This window comes from Maniola jurtina, chromosome 17 (assembly GCF_905333055.1).
Source record: "Maniola jurtina chromosome 17, ilManJurt1.1, whole genome shotgun sequence".
Classification (NCBI taxonomy): Eukaryota; Metazoa; Arthropoda; class Insecta; order Lepidoptera; family Nymphalidae; genus Maniola; species Maniola jurtina.
Window position 1 is genome coordinate 5165263 of NC_060045.1, and position 23335 is coordinate 5188597.

At 36.4% G+C, this 23335-nt stretch overlaps 1 protein-coding gene across 3 annotated transcripts in view; it reads right to left on the reverse strand.

The window, feature by feature from the left end:
* LOC123873770 (protein gustavus) overlaps nucleotides 1–23335 on the reverse strand; it is a 95313-nt gene that overhangs the window by 35532 nt on the left and 36446 nt on the right. Inside the window, exon 1 of one of the 3 annotated variants that reach the window (XM_045918798.1) lies at nucleotides 6146–6367. The exons of the other annotated variants lie outside the window; for them this stretch is intronic. The gene's annotated coding sequence lies outside the window, so the exon portion shown is untranslated. Of the gene's footprint in view, nucleotides 1–6145; nucleotides 6368–23335 lie in introns of those variants that run through there. 3 annotated transcript variants of the gene reach the window in all.

The following is a 23335-nucleotide window of genomic DNA, read 5'->3' on the forward strand; positions in this document are numbered from 1 at the left end:
AGGAAGGAACTGAACAGTAGCGCAATACGGACGCCATAATAGGAGATAGAATAAAATGTCTCTTTAGATCGATGCATTTTCTATTACACTGTTACAGATGAAGACAATTGCACTAACTGCTGTGAAATCAACGAGTTTCTATTTCCTAGTCATGCAACATAGTAACTTAAAATACCTACCTACAGTTTATCATAGCAATAGCAAAAGGTTTCTTAATTGTAACTTTGTAAAATAAAATCTGTTAATTTAAAATATAACTAGGTACATACAACTTGTTAACCTATAATATCTATGGCTAACGACAGTAGAACATAATATTTTTTGTGCGAAAATCTAAAACGTTAAATGGTGGCTGACCTTACATTTGATGTAGACCACCTAGCCAGTTATGATAAACTTCTAAGAAGGTACACCTCGTCCATTCGTATAGTTACGAGTATAAACGTGGCCGGTGCAGTACCGTGCGCCAAGTTTCTTAGAACATACCTACAAACACATTATCATTTATTCATGGAATTTAGACCTTGATTTTTCCTTGTTTGATATCAATCTATTAATCCCAGACAATAAATTCGCTATTAAGCTATGATAGTGATATAAACATAGTAATTTAGTGGGCGTAAAAGCCTGAAGTGGACCTCGTACGATCTAGTTATATTAAAAGGATCTCGCTCTTAGCCCTAATACTACACTAAAATGAACATTGTGAAGATATTTAAAACGGGAAGATAATGCTTTTATTAAGTTTCAAGTTAATATAAGATAGAGTCAAGACAAAGAACGAGACACTTGTAAACTTTCATTAACAGACGTCCGTCCGTGTTTTATTAAGTACATCGCAATTCCTCGCTTGAGTTAGGGTAACCCTCATGCTATGCAAAAGTACGTACACTAACGACTTTAGGCGCATGCAAAATTAACTAAGGATAATGAGGCAAGCATCCGAGCCATTCATCCGGAGTGCGCAGAAGTCTGGAGCTTCTCTCACATTGTATCTACTCGTATTCGTAGGAGTATTACATTAACTACCTTAGTACGCTTTTCTACGCAAAATCGGAAACCATTGGATTACTTTGTGCATCAAATCTATGTATTAAGAATTTCAATGCGACTAGAAATAATTGCTAGTGTTTTAAATATTCAATATTATAAGTTAATACCTAATATATATAGAATATACTGAATATAAAATCGTTAGAAATATCTTCACGATTATTGACAATTGAGACTTGTACAGAGCTTTTAAAGATAAACAACAAGTGTAAATTAAAAATTTATAACACCCCCGACGATCCAAAGTATTTGAGTTTTCCAAAACATCATTTTCAAATAAATAATTATGTATTTAGGCAACGTCCATCTTGACAGCTTGACATTTGTCTATTGACATAATATTATGAACCTAACGGTTATCTAACCTTCTTTCATACAAGAAAACTAGAAAAGAGCTGATAACTCTTAAACGGCTGAACCGATTTTTTTAGATTATAGCTAAGAACACTCTCGATCAAGCCACCTTTCAAACAAAAAAAACTAAATTAAAATCGGTTCATTCGTTTAGGCGCTACGATGCCACAGACAGATACACAGATACACAGATACACAGATACACAGATACACACGTCAAACTTATAACACCCCTCTTTTTGGGTCGGGGGTTAAAAATAATATGGTACTTATACAATTCTTATTTATTTTTAATTAAGATATCTAATCTAAATAGGAGACGACATTATTTCTGAGAACTATTTTATTATTTTTTATCATCATTCATTAAAAATGTCATATCAAAGGGTAATTATAAGAAGAGTTAATATTAAAATGCTTAATGTTAGTGAATATTTTACATTAACTATTAAGTTAGAGTCAAGGGAGACAAGTCCCAACTTGGAATATAATGCTGTTTTCGATTTACGACAGTAGGTAAAGTTTTTGCAAGTTGCCACAGACAGACGTACAACGATTAGAGATCCTATAAGGCTTCCTTTTTCTCTGGTTATCTACCCACTTTCTAAATACCCTAATTAAAGTTAGCTTTGTTTAAATATTACTTGATATACCAATAAGTTTAATAAATTAATTAAACTGAACTAAGTACTATTTATTATAAATTAAACTATTCATCCATTTCTAGCTACAAATACAAAGAAAGATAAATGTGCAACACATGTGAAGGTACATACCACCTAATGACGCAACGCGATGTCAGGGTAGTCGCCCTCAAGCTCATACGATTAAAGTACAGAAGTTAGTTGTTAACTACTTTAGCAACATGCAAAATTAACTGAGAATAATGAGGCGAGCTTCCAAAACGTTAAAATGGAGTATAATGAAGACCGTCTTTCCGTGTTTTGTGCATGCATTATTAAACAATTGTTCTTAAGTAACTTTATTTAATCAAGATTTTCTTTCAAATCTACTAGCCGATGCCAGCGGCTTCGCCCGCGTGGATTTCGGTTTTTTAAAATCCCGTAGGAACTATTTGATTTTCCGGAATAAAAAGGAGCCTATGTACTAATCCAGGATATTATCTATCTCCATTCCAAATTTCAGCCAAATCCATTCAGTAGTTATTGCGTGAAAGAGTAACAAACATACACACACACACATACAAACTTTCGCTTTTATAATATTAGTGTGATTAAGCAACGACTTACAACTCCATCTCTCGTAATTGCTTATCATGGGTTTTGAATTATTACGTACTATGGTCACAGAGTAAACTGTATAATATAGTTCACAGGTGAATCCATTGGTTATGATTTAAGTTTAAGGTCCGATTTATACTAGACGCGAATTCGCGCGAATTTATAAAATTTGACACAGCATTTTAACGTATCTCCACCACGTAAAACACAAACTTCTAGCCCTGATGAAAAATTCGCGGCAATTCGCGCGAATTTTATTTTATTTCTCGGTTGCAATTGGTACTTTACACGTGAAGATATTGATCAATATGCTGTGATAATTTTATTGCTGTGATTAAGTTTTAGACATTCGCGCGAATTCGCTGTTAGTATAAATCGATCCTAGTCAATCCAAACAGAAAGCTCGTAAATGATGACGGCTAGTCTTTTATTTAGTACTAGCCGATGCCCGCGGCTTCGCCCGCGTGGTTTTAGGTTTTTCGAAATCCCGTGGGAAATCTTTGATTTTCCGGGATAAAAAGTAGCCTATGTGCTAATCCAGAGTATAATCTATCTCCATTCTAAATTTCAGCCCAATCCGTCCAGTAGTTTTAGCGTGAAGGAGTAACAAACATACACACACACACACATACAAACTTTCGCCTTTATAATATTAGTGTGATGGTTTTGATTAACGTTAGTTTTGGTCAGATGTCATAGTAGTATATTGTTTTCTGCAAAAAAACTGTTTTATATAACCTATCAAGCTGTACATAAAATGGTGATATTGACAGTTAAGATAAAATTTATTCTTGTATCGGTAAACACATTTACTTATAAGTATTTCCATTCCAACTGCCATAAACACGCTCATACGTTCGTCCCGTATCAGTGAGTAGCTTAAGTTTACGTTATTTATCACCACATTATTAATTTGATTTTGATTTGGAGTTTGGACTATGGAGTACTTTGCAATGCAGCACGGCAGGGGCCGGTGTGAGCATCACAGACGGATCGTGCAGCAGACGCTACGTGCTGCATTGCTCATACATCCGGTGAGAATCGGCCTTTATAAATAGTCATGTCAAAATGTAGTAACATCACTACATCGTGTTAAAAATTCCAGTGATTTCGTCAGTACACAATGTTGTATTGATGCAAATTAGTGTTTGTTTCAACGTATATTACTACTAGTCATACGTGACTATTCGACACTTGCCATTTCATATTTATTCAAACATTGTAATTTTTGCACTATGAATATTTTCATAATATTAATAAATATATTATTTTCAAACATAAGCGGTCGAATTTTCGTCTTGCTGATAGCAGAGCAAAGTAGTAATTGTTTGCGTGGTTTTTATTTTTCTGGTACTTCCTAGTGCGATTACATTTCGATTGAACACCTATTAGAAATGAAAATATGTGGAAAGATTTCATATGAAAAAACTAACCAGCCAAGTGCGAGTCGGACTCGCGCACCGAGGGTTCCGTACTCGGGTTTATGTCCGACATTTTGCACGATAAATCAAAAACTATTATTCATAAAAACAACTGAAAATTTGTTATAGAAAGTACATGTAAAGCCCTTTCATATGATTACCCCACTTGGTATAGTTATCTTACTTTGAAAATTTAATCACGTTTTTTTTTTTAATGATGTAACCACACATTCACGGTTTTTGGATTTATTCCTTTACTTGTGCTATAAGACCTACCTCTACCTGCCAAATTTCATTATTCTATGTCAACGGGAAGTATCCTATAGGTTTTCTTGACAGACACGACGGACGGACGGACAGACAGACAACAAAGTGATCCTATAAGGTTTCCGTTTTTCCTTTCGAGGTACGGAACTCTAAAAATGATACAAATACTTTTGGAATAGTCAAATGCATCTATACCACTGGTTCGGATTGCCCTTCTATCAAGAAGAAGCCAAGAAACTCGGCGGTTGCTCTTTTCAAAGACTCGATTTACAATATCATGTCATGTATGAAAGTAACGGCATTTGATTGAACAGATGAGATGAGATTATGATTCTTTAGCTCAAGTTAGATTTAGGAATTTAAAAATTAATACCTATTGTAAATGCTAAGAAGTTAAGTTGGATTTAGTCAATTCCATGTACCTACCTACCTACTGGCGTTTAAAAGGCGTGTAAGGCACTCAATGATAATACCAAGGCTTTCCACTTTCAATAGCTACGCACGTTATTTGAAAACGACAGTATAGACCGTGGGTAGGTACCGACTACTGAAAAGAATTAAGCATTTCATAAACCGATTAAGTTAGTAGGTACGTTTAAATATTATTTTGCAAAATTATAAAACAACAAAAGCTATACAAAAGTTGCGTCACATATCTTTTGGTTTTTTAAAGTGTTTAACGTATCAGAATATTTTATCGTCAATGAAAAAGTTTTCGCAATGACGAGGTCTCAGGCAAGTGAGCGGCTCGGCAAAGAATTTGTCGCCGAAATGTCAATACCACCACGTCGACTTGTTAAGAGTTATTCATAAAACCTCGAATAAATTTTTACCCGAACGGCGGCAAAGCCAAAAGGAAGGGTTTTGATTTTAGCAGTCTATGTATGTATGTCTGTTTGTATCCAGATTCTGTGTGTTCCACCGTAGCGCCTAAACTATTGGGCCGATTTTGATGAATGAGGCGATAAACGATTATACGATAAAAATTGACCTGACGGATGTTACCTATGTCAAAAAAGTGGGGGTGTCCAAAATTTTTTTTTGCTTTTGTATCGAGTGGGATGCCAAATGAAAAGGAGAAAATTCTGAGTTCAAGAATATAAACTACAACAACATAAAATAGCGACAGAAAAACAATTTTCTATAATATTTCAGCGATCGGAGTCGGGTTTTAGTTTTCAACTTTATCTTGTTAATGTAGGTATCATTCGAACACTGCAAATGCTAAAATTGAAAATGATAATACGGTGACCTCGGCGAGGGTCACACGACTTGAATGCGTTGCGCGTAGTGATAATATAAAACTAGGAGCATTTGCGTATTGGATGAGTTATAAACGTCTATGTTTACATGTTTCACGAAGGGGTCATAAGATAACGATATCAGGCGATCTAATTATTACAGTATATCCATTTCTTTGTATTTATCAGAATCAGAGTGCGTGAGATTATATATCTACCCATGGCGGTATTAAAATTTTCTATTAACTTAGTCGACCTTACTAGGCAGTATGATTCAAATTTCACAGCAGTACAAAATTACCAATTGGTCCTTTCAAGTGCAACTTTCAAGACATTGCAATTCCATATGTAAATTATTCAAGGTTTTCGCCAATGTTACCTAAGAAAAAGAACGTCGTTTTCCTGTTAAATTAAATTTACCCTTAACTCTAGTATAAAATAATATTCTTTAAAGAATTATTTATACCGTTAGTTATTATATTAACAGTAGATTAATCATATATGGTACTATCATGTATCAGTTTAATTAAAGCACAATATGTTTGTATAATATGACAGAGTGACGTACCTTAAGTAGCCCAGTGCAACGCTATTCCGTACACTGTTTCCATAACGCGATACGGTAGATGTGGTCACAGAGCGTCATAAGAGAATATAAACTCATAAACATTGATCACATAAACAAGAGTCCATACATCGAAATGGTTACAACACTGATATCAACAAAGCACGTGAACTCAGCAACGCGCCGAAACCAACTGGGACGGACGATCTATTATAGCGGTGCGCGTGCGCAGACTCGGTCCATTTCCCCCACGCAACTTGCTCCGTTAGAATTTGTCGCAGCGATAATGTGTTTCTCTTTATTTCCTTGTGACCTGCAAGTCTCCATAAATGCGTAATGCCCCCGGTCAATCTTGTTGGCTGTCACAAGTCGATTGCCTATTAGTGCTAAACGCCGTAAATGCTCGTTAAGTTGACAGTTTTTCTAGGAAGTATATAAAATAATACAATGGCCTAGGAGTTCCTTCAGTTTTAGAATATGCAATTTAAATTAACTGTTGTAAATTCACTAATGCCAGTGTTATTTTTAATTTTTATGAGGGAGAATTTGATAAAACTGGCTAAATTATACTTTCATCTTGTAGATTAGTACCTACTTAGATCTCTCTTTTATTTGTATATGATTTGATTCTGTTTAACGGGAATAAACCATGAAGTTATTGAAATAAATAAAAAGTCCTGGCTCTGACCTACCTATTCTTAAAAAGTTCTATTGAACAAACTGCGACTGTGATTTTGACGAATTGCATAATGGAAGAATTGATATGTACGAATTGCGCATAAGACCAGCATAATTAGATACGTAGAATTATGATGTATACGTAAAATGAAAACTATTATTTTGAAGAAAAAACCGATAGGTACTTAATGAAAATATTTAGCTGTGTTTACGTTATTTTTGATTTGGGTATTATAGCGTGCCTCACGCAGAATTTTCTATACTAACTTATTCACTTACCAAAAAATAATAGTTTTCATTTTAGTTACCTTGACTAAATTCCCTGTCTAGGCACGCTACTAAGTTCGTGTAACCTTTTTCAAATATTTTGTTATCAAAACGACGCAGGTAACCTCTGCTAGGTCAATGAGATTTACATTATACCGCTTTTCCTATTACATATACGTATTATGTTCATAACATGTCTCGAAGCTACTATACCTACAGTTCACGACAGTAAGGCACCATTTCCACGGGCGAAATTAACGCGACGAGTCCGTCCTACTATCGTCGGATAATCTTCACGGTACGATAATTCCGCCAGCGTGTCGTCGCGACTCGCAACGATACGCGACGAGACCACAACGGATCGCAACTATGGCGGGCGTAACATGACGGTATCGCCACGAGACTCGACGAGTCCGCGACGTTAGGTATACTCGGCCAGAGTCACTCGTCGTATCGACACAATAGGTATCGCCCCGTACAGATTGAGTTTGTATCGGATTTGGTAGAGACTATCGCCGCGGTACTCTCACCTGTGGAGATGGCGCCTTAGCTAACTTGTAACAAAACATTGAGGGGCTTCGACGTCACTAGCAGGCGTCAAATGTCCCTACATTTGACGCTAGGTAGCCTATGAATCGCCCATTTTTCTATGATTTAACGTCACCCATAGCCTAATATTTGACATATCGTGGATTCAGGATCGAACCGAGAGTTCCCTCACTCTAGTTCACTCTGCCATAGCTAAACATATTATTTAATGAATATTTAATACAAGATGCTATGAAAGCTTAGCAGTACATTCGAGTAAGAGTACACAAGCAACGCCATGGAATTATTAAACAACTATTTTACCACACGCAAGAGTGATATCCGCGTGAATTATTTATTACATACTTACTATGTTGTCTTTGGGGAATACCAGGGGTTAGATTTAGGGGTTATTTAAGTAAAATATAACTTTTAAAAGAATCGTTATTGTAATTAAAGGGCACTTTATAATGTATTATATTTAAATAATCCAAAGGTAAGATACATAAGAAAGTCAATATGTTAAAAGCTTTTGAGTAGAGGAAGCTCCCAATCGTATCTACTAGCTATAGATATCCATCAAGTCTTAAGTGGAAGTCTTTGAAGGTTAATTCTATTAAAAATCGATAAGGCGCGATTTATTCTTTTGAGTATCTGAGAGCTTTCATTAGCTTTGAGATGAAAGATTATTTCTAATTTAAAAATGACTTTCGTGTTACGGTTGGTAAGTTTTACAAAGTAACCATTACATAATAGTTTATTCTCATTTTTCACTACACCTGATAATCTCAGTTTCATATGCCACTAAATTTTAGTTTTCGCATTTTTTTTCTCACCAATGTAATAAGGAAAGGACAGACAAACTTAATTTAATTTAAACCTGTCAAACCTCGTGATTTTAGGTGCCAGTCGTGAGCCTGTTGTTTAAAGTAGAGTGCGCTAAAATTAAGGCTTTATATGTTAAATTTATTTTCCATTATTTTTAGCTATTAAGAAAAAAAAGTTTAGAGAAGATAAACATCAGAATCGACGTCATTGTCTATCTAAAAAATTGCTAACGTGCATTAGTTTCAACTAACATCTTTTTTAGTCTAGGACATTAGAACGTAATTATTAAAACACTCGTTCGAAACTCCGAAACAAACGCCTACCACAGATAAAGGTCATATTATAACATCATTAGTGTGAAGGTGATCCGTAGTCGAGATCATGAGTCATGACCTTTAGAATTGAGGATGACGGCGCGGCGCAAGGAAAAATACAATCATTAAATACACGATATTCCTCTCCTCCCATAATTAGTTGCTGATTAGTTTCTATACGAATTACAATCGCTTACTAAATTGCCAGGTAAGTCAAGTTAGGGGTGACAGTACATTTTGACGTGTTAATTTAATTAGTTTAGAATTTGTTTTTTATGACCGAATATATTCAACAGTACTTATTAATACTATGTAATTAAACAAATTGAATTTTTTGGAATTTGATATATGTAATGGCAGTTAATATATATTTTTTGTGATGTAACCATAAATTCACGGTTTTCGGATTTTTTCCTTTACTTGTGCTATAAGACCTACCCTCCCGTTGACCTAGAATCATGTTTTGCCTGCAAACATGATTACCCATGATGACGGGAAGTACCCTGTAGGTTTCTTAACACATAGACAGAAAACACTAAGTGATCCTATATAAGGGTTCCTTTTCCTTAGGAGGTACGGAATCCTAAAAATTGTACATTTAAAACCTAAACCGTTAAAGCGGCAGTTGTTTACTCTACCTGTACACACAACATAGTATAATCGTTAGCAATTATACAAAATGTATGCCGGTGTCTATCAGAGCAAGCTGTTGCAAGTTGCCGTTAGACACAAGATAGTTCAATTTTTTCTTATGCACTCGCGATGTACGGTGGCAGGCCGTTATTCACCGGTTCCGAGACAGGTGTCACAGTTTATCGTCACGTTTGCAACGAGCAACGACATCGTATCCAATCTCCCGACATTTTCAAAGACCACTTTCCTATTACCGTTGCAGGGCGTCAAGGCGACAGCAACCTGTTTCTCTGATTCGCCTTTGATGTACAGAAGGTTTCTTTCAATGTTTGCTACGTACGGGTGTGGTACGGGTGTTTTACTACGGGGACATTTCATGATTTTTACCCGACTGCAAAGCCAAAAGGAAGGGTCATGATTTTAGATGTAGGTTTGTATTTATAGGTTCTACCATAGCTCCTAAACTACAAAGCCGATTTTGATGAATGAGGTGTCAATCGACTCGTTATTATGGTCCGGGTGACATAGGCTACATTTTATACGAAAAAATCGACCTGACGGATATTACATCTAAAATAGTGGAGGGTCTCAAAAGTTCATAAATAGGTATAAATTAGTACATTGTTAAAATGCACCAATCGACAGAAAAATAAGTTTACTAAATCTATCGCTACCTATCGGCGGGTCGCGGGTAGTAGTCGGGGTTTAGTGCTGTTTAACTTTTTCTTGTTAAACAGTGGTATGAGTATGTCTTCGTGAACTTAAACTTAGTTAAGTTATATATTATGCATTATCTCATGTATGTACAACACATTAATCTGATCAAGCTTTATACAGACAGAAGCTATCAAAAGACTTTAATACATAACATTTAGTTATTGCAAGAAACCTTACCAGCTAGCCTTGGTTTAATATAATAATAAGTAGCTTTCGGGTCTAGTTATTCTTGATGCTAAAGTTTAACCTACATAACTCTAGGTAGTACCTAGTTTCTATCTGAAATCTAAGCATTGCATAACAATGTTTTTAACTACGAATAATTTGGCTAAAATTCTTATCCAGAGTGGTCCTGTATTTCGTGTCCTAAGGATTTATAGGTTCATTCAATTTTTGTTTTGTTTAGAGTGATACTTATACTGAAATAACTTATTAATAGGTATAATTGTGGAACCTACATCTGTCTGGCTATCGCGGCCCTAGACTTACTCTGATTAAAGAGATATAATCTCGTAGTCATTCCAAGAGTTTACCTGTAACAAAAAAAAACACATTTATTAGTTAATTATACGAATATAATAATAAGTAGCTTTTTTTTTCACGACTATCACTTGATTTAACAGCTAAGGAAGAAAGCCTGCATGTTCTCTATGTTCTCAAATGTGAGTGACGTCCGCCAATCCGTACTTCGACAGTAGGTAGTGGACCGTGGCCTGAATCCTTCCCATTTTGAGAAGAGACCCATGCTCAATAGTGGGCCGGCGATGGGTTGATGTATCTACATAGAGATTATATATTGAACAAAATGTGTTTTAAGTCAAAAAGTAGCACTTACGATAAAATAGAGCGAACACGAATTTTCTATACAATCTGATCTAAATTTAATTTGAGCCACTTTTATTGCGGCTTCCGTGTGCATATTGTGTCAAAGACGCGACGAGCCCGAAAATTTATGTGCCGTTTTTATCTAAAAGGAATCCGGCAACCATAGTGGGCTTTCATTTTGCTGAAAAGCGCAATTTTCCCCATTCAGTAAGGCCGCCTGAAATCGTTATCCTCTGCGCTCTGCTTCGCCCATTTCCTAATAGCAGAATAGCGTGCACCTAGGCCTTTACTACCGGTTAGTAGAAGAACCGTAATAAAAACTAACTACCTATTGATTAGGGATTGCCCTTAGCAAAAGTGTTTATGCTTGTTTTGAAGGTTTTAAGCAACAAGGTAAGTAATTAATTACATAATTATAACACAATTATTAAAAGAAAGGAAAATTGAAAGAGACAAGTGAGCTGCTAGGTAATAAATCGCTAAAACAATCAACTAATCTACTGTAGATAATAGAATTGTTTAACGGAAAATGTTTATACAGATATCACTAATAGACCACGGAAAGGTGAAATACCGGTAAATTGCTGGTTTGAAGTTACTAAACGCGCGGAGATTATGTTAATGACACACCATTGTTATTAATGGGGTTGCTTTTCGTATACTAAACTGTATCATTTGATCAGATATTTACTTAGTTCTGCTTGTAGTTTATTACTTAAATGGGAGTGAAACACAGCTAGTTTTTCTTTATATTGTGTCTTCTTCTTCCTGCCCTTATCCCACACGCTATGTGGGGTCGGCACGACATGTCTTCTTCCACTCGCTTCTGTCATCCGTCAACGCATTATCCACCCCTTTTACACGCATATACTTTTTCACGAAATCCATCCTCCTTTTCTTTAGTCTTCCTCTTAGTCTTACTCCATGTGGAGTACATGCATATAAGCATGCAGTCGCCCATCTACTATAGCCTTTATGATTTTATGAAAATTTAAATATTTATATGTAGTATGCTTGGATTTCAAGTCCAATTAGATGTAAAAGTTAGTTAAGTTACGGTTACCAATAAAATTTGACCACCAGTATTCATACCTCCATGATTTTTATAGGTTCCATAAAGGTAAAATTTTGGTTAAAAGTTAATAAATCCTGATTTGTGCAACCCATTTCGTCTTTATTGACGGCCAAAATTTAACCATAACTGTAAAATAACTTTAACCGCCTATCATGCAACTGGACCTCAGACGTAGATAGACCCTTAAAAATTTCAATAATTACAACGCGTCTCTGGACATTGTAAACTATTTTTTATAGTAAGCTTTGTCAAAAGCGTACCTATTACGGTGGATAATTGAACAAGAAACTGCTGTGGGCAGCTATTGAGGAAATAAAGTGTTTCTAAGATTATATCATTAGTATACTCACATTTATATAGCCGTTTCAGCTTGCGTGGTCATTCGAAGTAGTAAATACCTCATACTAGTACGTGACTCAAAATACATGCATCGGAACACAGTGAATTTCCTTAAAAAGCACGTATTATCTTAAGAATTTCGTGTATTCACAATAATACAGATACGTACAACAGCAAGAAATAACACCGTTGCGAATAAGGAAAAATGCTATGCGAAGCATGCTGTCGGAAAATAAAATTTAGTATCTGTATATATTTTTCTGAACTAGGTATGCCAATAGCAGATACTTATTTGCTTAGTTGTTGGGAAAAGATAAAAAATGATAATACATTTATAATGTTAATGAACGGTTCCTCTCAGAATGAGAAGGGTCAGTCTACCACGCTGGCCAAATGCGGATTGCATTTGCTAGTTTGTGACTACAAAAATATTTGACATATTTTGACAGTAACGGTAAAACTGGAGTTGAATAGGAACAACATTACAAACTTGATCCTAATCTGCTTTTTTCTTCGGTTTGAGTAAGCTGCGTAGTAGGCCCTCTGGCTTCTACATCGCCACAAGGGCACATCGCCATCGCGAGCTAGAAGCTCTGGAGGTGAGCTCTAGGGCTCGATGAGATGATCTAAGGTCGTCTTATATGAGACTCGGACCTCGGCTTCGAACAGCAACTAAACGAAGGACGACATTTGGGTAAATCACGATATTGGACTAAGTATACTACCCCGTATACTCCGAGGGTCGAGGCCGTGGAGACAAGTCCACGTCTGAGTGACGCCAGAAATCGGGTGCCTCCAATTTATTGGCGAAGACGCTGTGCAGAGGTTGTAAACGTGTATTGCTCTAATCCTACTAAATAGGGAGCATTGTCTTCGATCGTTGTTTGGTCTTCGGGGTGGGAGGGTGTGCCTAGACTCAAAGAGCCCATTTTATCTATCTCATATCTAATGTCCTAAATCGCACAACAGTCGATGTGCAGAGATCCATCACAGAAATCAAAGTAGTACTACATACCAGTTATCACAGACTATCAAGTACAGTTAGTTATACCTAGATTATAAAAACAAAGGTGAGGAGTATTACTGTACCAACTATATTTACCAGGATTATAAGAACTTGACCACGAAGGCCGATCATTAGAAGTCATACCTAGCTATTGTGAGAAACCATAATTATGACGGCGCACAAATTGCATAACAAATACATGTACCTACCTAAGATCAATTTTATGTTTTGCGTAAAGCGGTCAAGTTCGCATCTTTTATCGATGTCGTCTTTTAAAGGTGCCTCACACTTACAATTTTAATGATTGAAGGCGTTGTGCGTAGTCGTAAGTGCGCAATGTACGGTCATAACAGCGACATTAGGATATGTAATTCGTACACAATAACCACATAATGAGCCGTAATGGCCTATTGGTTAAGACGTAAGCATATTTGGGAGATCAGGGGTTTGATTCCAGCACGCATCTCCTACGTTTCGGAGTAATTAAAAGTGAGTTTCAAGCAATTAAAATCACTGAGATAACCAGCAACCCACCGAATAGGAGGACGACGTTAAAGGCTCCCGCTCTTATCAAAAGTTTTAATACCTACACATAATTCTAGAGCCCACGCGCGATTTATCATGCAGTACAGTTCCGTGGTGAAACTGACATGTCAATCTCATGTAGGTAGACGTCGCTCATCGCATACATTTGGAAATCACAAAGTACGTGTGATAGGTTCTTAAATATGTACGACATCATAAGCAGATGCACATAACGACTGTAATCCTAACGCTATCTCAAAATATAACGAAATCGCTTAGCATGATTTAGAGACATTACGCACAGTCGACTAGTCGCCCGGCAAGTCGTCGACGGTGACCGTTAGGATTAGGATCTGTAATTTATATAGAAGTCGCCGTGTGTATGCGCAGGCGCATGGAGTTGCCGGTCATCTTGGCGACTCAGTGGCAACTCGCAGGCAACTAGCTAGTTGCCCCAACATATAGGAACACGGGTCTTTATAGGAGCGTTCACACTCCAGAACAACTTTTGAGGCGAGTGGATATCGCGCAGAAAAGTGAAGCTTTTGTGACGAATATTGTAACCATAGGGTTTAACTGATGCTCGGTGCGTTTAGTTTACCTTGTATGAGGGGTCTATTAGGGAGGTGGTCTGTGATTGTAACAGAGTTGTAAAGAAAAACACCGGCTAAGTGCGAGTCGGGCCTCACTCTTTTAGGGTTCCGTACATAATTATAAACAATTTTTTTTTAAATAGATATCTATTAATTTATAAAATTATCAACGCTTTTGTTGCAGTTTCTTCAACGTCCATTCTGCATGACTGTAAAAGAAACACCAGTCGGTCGGCTAGTCTCCCAGCATAGTTGCCTTCATCTGAGTTGCCCATCGACTGAGTGGCCAGGCCGACCGTGCGTAATGGCCTTAGGAGAGATGTGACGCAATCACATAGCTAAGCCCTGAATCAAACGTAAAACCTTGTGAATGACTAATGAGCAGATGAAGAGCTAAGAGATGATGTAACACTTGGATTAGCCAGGAGTAGTTCAGGTATTATTTGTACAGACCAGATATTTTAGTCGCGCTGTGGTGTAGTTGATTTAGTTTTTAGAAGGTAAAAATTTTGTAGTTTAAGGACGGTGTTCTTAAATATTAAGACTTCTTAATTTAAAAGGTCTGCACCCTTAAAATTTAAGAAACCCATGTTAGAATTCACGAGGCTAAAAAATACTGATACTAGATAATAAATACGTATTTTATTTATAATTTTTTGGTAATGTTTACCTACACTTTTGATACGTATGTATTTAAAAAAAAAATAGAATAAATACGTATTTTATAATTTACCAAAATAAGTACAAAAATTCCCATTTGTTTTTTATCTAGCACTTCATTACCAAGAAAACAAAACCAAAAACATTGAGGTAAGTATGGGTATTCCTGTACAAAGAGCTGTACAGTGTAGGTACAGCACGTCATGTCTATTTATATTTAAACTACGAAACAGGAAATAAAGTTGTACGACAAAGCGAAACGCATCGCAATATTTTGGTCGTATGGTAAAGAACACAATGGCAAGTGACAACAAATAGTTTTTTCGAAAAGTTGTTTTTTACCACTGCTGTATACGGAAATTGCGTTGTCAGTAGCGATGTGTAGGGATGTAACGAAGCTCCGTCCCCGACTCTCGGTAGATTGGAACTCTAGATTGAAAACAAACCTTCGAATTCGATTTTTGGATTCATTTAGATAGAACCGATTTCAGATTACATATCTATAATATAAAAATGAATCGCAAAATGTGTTGGTAAGCGCATAACTCAACAACGCCTGGACCAATTTGGCCAAATATTTTTTTTAAATGTTCGTTGAAGATCAAGGATGGTTTTTACGGCGAGAAAAATTAGAATTATTGCTGGAAAAACCCTAAAAATAGCCCTTTTCTTTTTCCCATACAAATGATTTCTAACTAAAACGTAGTCAATTTGAGCTTTATTGCTATGGTATAAAGTTCATATTAAATTATCCTGGATTAGCACATAGGCTACTTTTTATCCCGGAAAACCAAAGAGTTTCCACGGGATTTCGAAAAACCTAAATCCACGCGGACGAAGTCGCGGGCGTCAGCTAGTTTAAAATAATAACATGGCCCACGGTTGTGAAAAATAAGTAGGTATTTTAGTCTTCAAATATTCATTTTTTGAACGTTAACGATAAGTTTTGATAATTAATAGGTACATAATGTTTAGATTTTATCTTCGATTATGAAGATGTTTAAACATTTTGAGAGTCCATGAGATTTTTTTTTTTAAATCTTTATTTAAAGAGATTATTCGCTGGGCGAATATGCCTCTCTATATATGAAACTTACATATGAAAGAAGGAATAGGATTGTCCATGAGATTGAGAATATTTTTGTGTGTCTTGGACATAATAAGCAAAATAGTCATGAACTTTATCAAAGAAAAGATGGATGGATCGCGTGAAAGAGGATATGCGTATAAAAGGTGTTGACGAATCGTTGACGGAGGAAAGAAGGGAGTGGAAGAAGAAGAGACGGTCTTGTAATGAACTGTACCAACATCTATAAATAGGAATATATCTGAAAATTATTATTCTTCGACTCTCAGTCCGATATAATCTACATACTTTAGTAACATCCCTAGTAACAGTTATGGTATTACGTCCACACAACATATCTACGTTGCGGTCCATCGGCGGTCATAATGCGCTGCACAAAATGCTCTTTATTGCCTTTGATAGGTTCATAACACGGTCATTGTCGTGACATCAATTAACTACGATGAATTGGTCGTTTCGCTACCGAGGCAATATTTTCACTGTAAAATATAACGCATCAAATTTAATAGGATATTGGCGTAAAAGCGCGACGCGCGTCGCTGTATGGCACACGGATGTAGCGCTAGTTTTATTAATGCAGATGCGGACAAACAAAAATAAAAGGGCCAGTAATCGGTATTGTTGGTAACTGGTTCGTTAATTCCAGAGAGGATTGAAAAAGCTTGCGGAGAAAATGGTGTAGCTTTTATTTTTTCCCTTGCTACTTTCATAGAGCGATGAATTAGATATTTTGATTCTACTCTCGGCCACTGAAGACGCGAAAAGATCGGACGATTAGATAGGTTAGATAGATTTGATTAATAATATTACTTAAAGCATTTTGGCTAATGTGGGTGTAAACTTAGCAGCACTAACATTAATTGGTAACATGGGCCCAATTCAACTAGATTTCGTAGATAATAAATTAATAGACGATGGTAATTTATTGAAATTTATAAATTATTCCAACGAAGGAATAGCAATCTGTCGTAACCGGGTTAAGCATAGATATAGTTTAGTTTTTCTTATAAATTCATCATTTTTTAATGAAATAATTCATCAATTCCCCAAGCTACAAAATGAGATGTATTTAGATAGCTTTAATATTGGGCTAGTTAAGTTAATTTAAAAATAAACCTTTTCCTTTATTAATATTTTTGGGGTTTATAGGTAAAAAGTACCGTCCCAACGTAACGTTAGTCGTAAATTGCAGCATTTATGTATAATTCAATAATTATCGTATTCATTACGTGCGTGGAAACACGTAAACAGGGTTTTAATGAAGCATCGCGTTATTTAAGGCCATTGTGAAATATAAACAACGCTATCGGAAATGAAAACTTTGTTTATTTGTATTAGCGTCTCTGCCAACTACACAGTTATAGTATCGTGACTAAGGTTCAAGGCACATTACGTGCCACGAGATTCTGTGGCGACGCGTTGTTTGGTCGATTGCATATTAATTGAAAAGCCATTGAGTTAAGTCTTTTAATAGTACCTGTATATAAATGGCATATATGGAGAGTTGACGGAATTAAAAAAAATCCAACAATAACGCACTAATAGTGGGTGCACGGGTAAATACGAATTCCCCTTTTACCTACTGGTGGGAGAACCCGGTGGGTGTTTTTTTTAATTTTTTTATTCAGACACAAGTTAGCCCTTTATTGCGATCTCACCTGGTGGTAAGCGATGATGCAGTCTAAGATAGAAGCGGTCTAACCCGGAAGGGGGTATAGCAGTTTTCTTTTAACTCATTCTCCTTTGGCTTCTACACGGCATCGTACTGGAGAGCTAAATCGCCTGGCAACACGGCTTTGCCAGTAGGGTGGTACAAGCCACAGCCGAAACCAGAAAAACGTAGCTCCGCTCCTCTGTAGAGGTAGCTCCCCCTCATTTCGTGGTTTAATGACGATAATTTTGAATTATTATCGATATTTCGAACGTTGCATGGATCGCAGTCACGACTGCGGCGTGCAGTGCAGCAAGAGGTGAAGTTGCAGCTGTCATGGGCAGCATCGAAGTACCCGTTTTCGCAGGAACTTCATAATTTCACTATTAAATTTGGGTTCATACGACGCTGTCCTGGTTTGCTTGAAAATATGTATCGCCAAAATAACTTACTCACCTAAGCAAAATGTTTTTTGACATCTGAAACGAAATAAATTTGGTTTGAACTTTCCACCAGTAACGAAATTTTTACTCAGTAACAATTTGAAGCAACTACGATTTATTTAAGTTATCTAATTCATAACAAAGCACTTTTAATAAATAAGAATAAAATTGTGATCTACATTGTATATTAATAGATAAGTTGACTGAATGATCTATCACGCACAGCTTAAACTACTGGACGGATTTATAGTGTGGACATCCGCTACGAATCGATCGGATCTTTGAAAATTCATCCCCTAAGGCGACAAAATAAGGGTTTGAAATTTGTGTAGTCCACGCGGACCTACTCACGGGCTTATGCCCGCTAGTTACAATAATAAGAGTACAACAAAAGTAATAAGAGGAATGAGCTAGTTGAGTCAAAATAAATCAGCTGTGATAGTAAATTGAGCAAGTCATGAGATGGATGTGGGCGAATGTAGGTACCTACTCATCAGTAGAAGCCCGGAGTAGTGTTCGGCCAAGTCCGAGATTCCGCAGGACGATTAATCACATGGGAGGACTTCGCTAAGCGGAGGATACACTTTACGTTCAAGTTTGTCCCGCTCTTTTATCTTTATTTTGATAGAGTTGCGCTTGATTGAGCGAGTTTGCCGAGAAGACTCCTATATTTTATTCTTGCTGTAATTTGATTATTATTTCAAACATAATTTTTATAATCTTCTTAATAATGATGCATAAATCTAGGTACATTACATTGGTAAAAGTTGGTAAGTTGGGAAATATGTTATCTCTTTTATTTTGTTTTCTATCACATACTGTAACAGAAAATATTAACCATAAAGGCTGTAAGCAGCCATGAAATTGTACCCCTATCAAGAATTCATTAGTTTTTAAATTCTCTCGAAGATGAACTTTTGCTTACGATGTAAACGATAGAGAATATCGTGGCATCTTCATTGGATAATCAAGAGGGGCTTGATTATTAACATAAGGCTTTAGCTTTCGATGACACTCCGACGGGAGTAAGTGTTCACTTCAGTTCTTGTGGCATGCCGCCGAAACGCTCGAACGATCATCTGTGTACACTTCGGCAGAGCTTGCGCGCGCACTAGATCAATATCCTCGGCTGAGCTGCGTCGCGCTAGCACCACGCGAATTCGCTCCGAAATTCGTGCTCTTCATTTACAGCAATGCAATAAGCAACGATGTTCAGTCTCATTAGCCGTTACAATATTACTAACCACCGATACTTCACTAGTGCTACCTTCAACATTCGGAACTATAACAGGAAAATGGAACTTTGCATTGGAAGTTTTCCGATACATTTAACTTATTTAGAACTACGGAAAAGTTTTCTATGCTTATGAGACTGTTCATGAGTCACATCTTCTACGTCGAACTATTGCGACGTAAAGTACTAGCACTACTTTAACTTTACTACTTTGACGACCTCCACTGTGGTCTTTATACGTGGGAGGTTCCCCACTTATAAGAGCCGATTCCCGGCAGCGGCCATTTGGCAGTTTATAATTTTTAAATTGTCTCCGGTCTGGTCTGGTGGGACGCTAAGGCCGTGGCTAGTTACCACCCTACCGGTGAAAGCCGAGCCGCCAAGCAAATTAGGATTCCAGAACGATGCCGTGTAGAAACCAATAAGGGTTTAATAAAACTGCCATATCCCTTTCAAGTTTGCCCGCTTCCGTCTTAAACTGCATCATCACTTACCACCAGGTGAGATTGCAGCCAAGTTGTAATAGAATAAAAGAAAACTTCGACGTGTAGTTATGTTGGAGTGCGCTATCGATAGACCCAGTCTAGCACTAGTCAGCTACGTTAGCACGCCACTTACCCTAACAATCCACCCTGCATTTAGTTAGTCAAGTTTTGCACGTTTAATCTTCAAAGCGGTTTTAATCCGGCTTTTATACCCTGGCATTTCTATTTTATTCATTGTATTGTTAAAAAAAGTATTCTGGGACTGAGTAGGTATGTACCTACATTGAAACATTGGATATTGGAGCTAGTCGCACAAAGTTTGCTATTAGTTCCTATAAAGACAAACGAATGCTAGACGCCGTACAAATTAGAACAATTTTATCATCAGAAGTGTTAGTTAAACGTAGATAAAAGATTCTATCTAGATATTTGGACTCAAGTCTTATTTATAAAGAACTGTTTAATTTTATTTGTCTACTTCTTTGATTATAAATAACTAGATAATGCCCGCGATTGAGTTCGCATGGATTTAGGTTTTTAAAAATCCTGTGGGAACTTTTTGATTTTCCGGGATAAAAATAGTCTAAATCCTTCCCCAGGGTGCAAGCTCTGTATCAAATTCCATCAAAATCGGTAAAACGATGGGCCGTGAAAAGCTAGCAGATACAGATTTCGCATTTACAATATTATGTACTATTAGTATGGATTATGCGCCTATGTACATACTACGTAAGTACATAACAATAAAATTACGAAAATAAATGAGAACTTTTCTTACAACTTTCAATTGCAATACTAAAATTACAAACAGTTCTCTCGTGGTTACTGTAATAGGCATGGCTTTTAAATATTGTCGTTCAAACTAGTTAATAAGGTAATAACGGCGCTCGGACTCGAATATAAACGTTATGTACGTATCATTACTTACGATACGAGCGCTGAATACAGATTTAAAATGTGCGGTGTATTAAAATAACGTGAACGGTGAAATATTTTCATTTTGTCATAGCAGTTGACATTTTAAACATGTCTGTCGGTCTCCCGAAACCACTGAAATGGACATACATCACACTAATATTATAAACGTGAAAGTTTTTGTGTATGTAAATGTGTGTGTGTGTGTGTGTGTGTGTGTGTTTGTTACTCCTTCACGCAAAAACTACTAAACGGATTTGGCTGGGAATATAGATAGATAATATCCTGGATTAGCACATAGGCTACTTTTTATCTCGGAAAATCAAAGAGTTCTCATGGGATTTCAAATAACCTAAATCTACGCGGACGAAGTCGCGGGACATCAGCTAGTAGTTTTATACGTTGGGAATCGTGTGCCATGCAAAATGACAATTATTGTTTTGTGCCGATTCGAACGCGCCCCACCGAGCGTACCGGAAATTAAAATTGACACTTGTGTGAAATGGTCTTCATGCCGACACTATGTTGACAGATATGCCTTATCACTAACGTTTAGCTCACTGCTGCTATCAGCGCCAAAATCAAGTTACTGCAAAAATAGGTCAGCAATCGTAAGTCCAGCGTAGGTACTTACTTGAAGATATTATAAGAGGTCAGTGCCCGAAACCAGAGGTGTAACTTATCTATGTATTATAGATAGCAAACGTCACACATGCGTTTGCATAAAACTTCAGTGTCACTTCAGTTTTGTAAATTGAGAGGGTCCAAACATTGACCTAGACGTTGTACCTACATTCAAAACTGTATCTCAATCAAATAATATTACTGTAAGTAATTAGTTAAAGTTATGCGTCGTATATTCGAGTTGACATTAGATAGTACCACAGAGTGAATACATACAGAAAGAATAGAGATGACACTTTTAGAGTTAGCACTTTGCAGACGAGCCCAAACGATTGATCCCCTATTAAGAAAAATATATAAACTTTGTTCTTTCGACTAATGTTGGTGACAATAATCCCTCCCCCGTCTCGTCTCTAATATGACCCCGCAGGATTGTTCGATGCTGGACATCTCCCTCGAACGATGATGTATCTCTTTATGCTGTGTTATCCCCACTATTCCTTCTATTGGACCAATGCAATGGTAGGTATCTAGTAGTATCTACCATGTAATGAAACCTGATAATAATTATGATATTCAATTCCGGTTACTTTATAATTTATGCTGTAATAACATTTTCGTCATGATTCATAATAATCATGTTTCTAGATATGGATTTTTTAATTAATGTACAAATAGGTATAGACTATGGATATATTATGAGAAAAACATAACTTATGTATCTGAAATGGATAAGTGTTCATAGGTGCGTATGCTTAGCTGTAATTATAATGTAGATCGTACTTTATTTAGAGGTAGGTAGTAAATAAATAACAATGTTAAAGTACGATTATTTTTTCACCTTCCTCACATATCATCACTATTAATTTGTTTTTTGATTTATAACACTCATAAAAGCATTACTATTATGATGAGTTTTAACAAGCACATAAACAATGTATTTATTAAGATGTTTACGGATATGAATTATTGTAATTCAATTATGCATCGTACAGTAAAGATGGCGGAGATGCAATAAAACAAAACTTCAAACAAGACAAGTTACACCCTTTTGTATTATTTTGTACGTTAAACTCGTTTAGAATTTTAAGTTAAAATAACAGCCGTGTTATTCTTTAAAAAGCGAAATTCGTCGATGAATTTACCATTAAAACAAAGCGTTAAAGTCGAATAAGCATAAGACTCGACTGATATTAATGGAGTTGCAGCGTTGCACGGTGGGGCAGATCCGGGAATTAGCTGGCCATAAATCGATTTCTCAAAAATGGCCATTGACAAACAAAACTTACTACCTTAGGTAATTAAGTAGACACCGAACATAATGCCATCTCTCCATTCCTCTAATTAGGGGTGTTCACCATTTTGTGTCAGTCTAAACCTGAGCGTCACTCTAAGTGTTCATATTGCGTTAATTGATTCAATTAAAACAACTTTTTAAAAAGTTGTTTTTATATGTTAGTGAGTTATTTTTGAAAAAAATCTTAATGGATTCGATTATAACAGGTAAGCGCCCATATATTACATTTATAAAAAAGTTTGAATAACGATAAAATAGATATTTTATGGCACTTGCAAAATAATGCTTCTGTTGCGGTCGAAAAATCATCTTTTAGATACTCAAAAAGGTTTTACTTTAACTTCCCACCGAGTCCCATCGGTTTTATTCATTGTAAATAAAAACTGACTATTATCCCTAATTGAATACATCGAGATTAGCTGCGGTCTCCCGCGGAATCCATATTTTGAAGGCTATGAAGTACATAGCG